This window comes from Pangasianodon hypophthalmus, chromosome 21 (genome assembly GCF_027358585.1).
Source record: "Pangasianodon hypophthalmus isolate fPanHyp1 chromosome 21, fPanHyp1.pri, whole genome shotgun sequence".
In the NCBI taxonomy this organism is placed as follows: domain Eukaryota; kingdom Metazoa; phylum Chordata; class Actinopteri; order Siluriformes; family Pangasiidae; genus Pangasianodon; species Pangasianodon hypophthalmus.
Window position 1 is genome coordinate 16,758,420 of NC_069730.1, and position 1,827 is coordinate 16,760,246.

Sequence of the window (1,827 nt, forward strand, 5' to 3'; positions counted from 1 at the left end):
TTATTATCTGTTATTTAACTGATCATGCTGTTATATATTTCCTCTTCACACTTGGCGTGCACGCTTCTATTTTATCTTCCTGATGAAGACGTGCATTGCTCGTTTCTGTCCGGTTTTTTGCACGCGCACGCGCCTCTTGCGTAAAAGGTGACGCACTCAGCAAAGCACCGCAGTTCTCCGGTAAAGTTTTCTCTCTGCACGATGCATACAAAACACAGCTCCATCCTGCTGCTGCTGCCCTTATTATTATTATTATTATTATTATTATTATTATTATTATTGTGCCATAAGCATCACATTCTTAGGCTAGAACTATAACAACTTCTCTAAATCACCAAACTATGAGTCATCCTCAGGCTGCATGCCTCACACTGACTGTAGCTAAATATATCTAGGACACAGGAAAGAATTCACTACAGCAACATTCCTAGAGCTTGTTATTATTATTATTATTATTATTATTATTATTATTAATGGTCATTTGGGGGATGGACGTAAATACTGCATGTATGTTGATGTAGCACAGATTTAATGTACTGTGTAGGGGAAGTGAAAATAATGCAGTGTAGATTTTTGCCGTTGTTAGATTAATAGCATGTAGATCACCTTGAGAACGCTGCAATTCATGAATCTATATTTAGATTACATGGAAGCAGTTCTCATTCAGTCCAATTGGCCTTTTTGAATCAGCCTGAACAAAGAGGCGACGGTGTGTGTCATCATTTGACGAGTGCGGCTCTGCTTTCACTCTCTGACGCACATCGCGCCTCGAGGCTGCGTCCCAAACCACACGCTGGAGTACTGCATAGTAAACCTTATCAAAATAGCAGCCTACCTGCCTGTGCCGGAGCCATCAACCGACTAAAACCACTGAGACCTCGGGACTGCATGATGTGTGTGTGTGTATTTATATATTTATATATACCTTTATATATATATCTTTATCTATACCTTTATATATACCTTTATATATACCTTTATATACACACACACACTAATGGCTGCTAATTAAAAAGATCTAAAGATTCGTTTTGCACTTTTCCTTTTTTTTTCCTTTAAGATATCTTTTAAAAACAGCACCAAGAAGAATTATATTTAACATGGATTAAATCAAAGATTATTTAATCCAGATGCAGCAAACTTTAAACCACCACCACCACCGACAACAAAACAACAACGAAAACAAACAAACAAACAGATAGATAGATAGATAGATAGATAGATAGATATCCAGGATTGCATTTGCAACATTTTTTATCCTGGTTTTAGATTTACACTAGACTTTTTTCAGCTCTTTAGTTTCAGTTAAGGAATAATTTAAAAGCTGTTGTTTAATTTCCTGAAATTACCTGTTAGATGAATTGCAAGAAATGAAAGAATTCTTCAAAGTTATTGTTTGTTTGTTTTTAATAAAGGTGATGGGAACAAAGAAGCAGTATAATGAATCTCTAGAATACCGTTATTGCTGTTTTTACTTTTTTTTTTAGACTTGAATCCGCCATGGAAGACAATATCAACTAATCCCTGAGTTATTAATCAGAAACTTTGGGGATTAACATACAACTTAATATTAAGTTGTTCAGCAAAATCAGCAAACCCTAATCTAATCCTTATTGCAGCACTATCTTTGTCTCAGGTATTAGGTTCAGATTTGGAAGTTTAAGAGAGCTCGCATTAAAAAGAAGCCCATGTGAGCAGAATATTTAAGGAAACTACAGTGATATGCGGTTTGGGACGCAGCCCGTGTCCTATGGCGCGGAGGAATCCCGCTGTTCGCGCCACCTCCCCAGGTCACGTGGTGTCCATCCACAACCGGCTGGTGGGCGT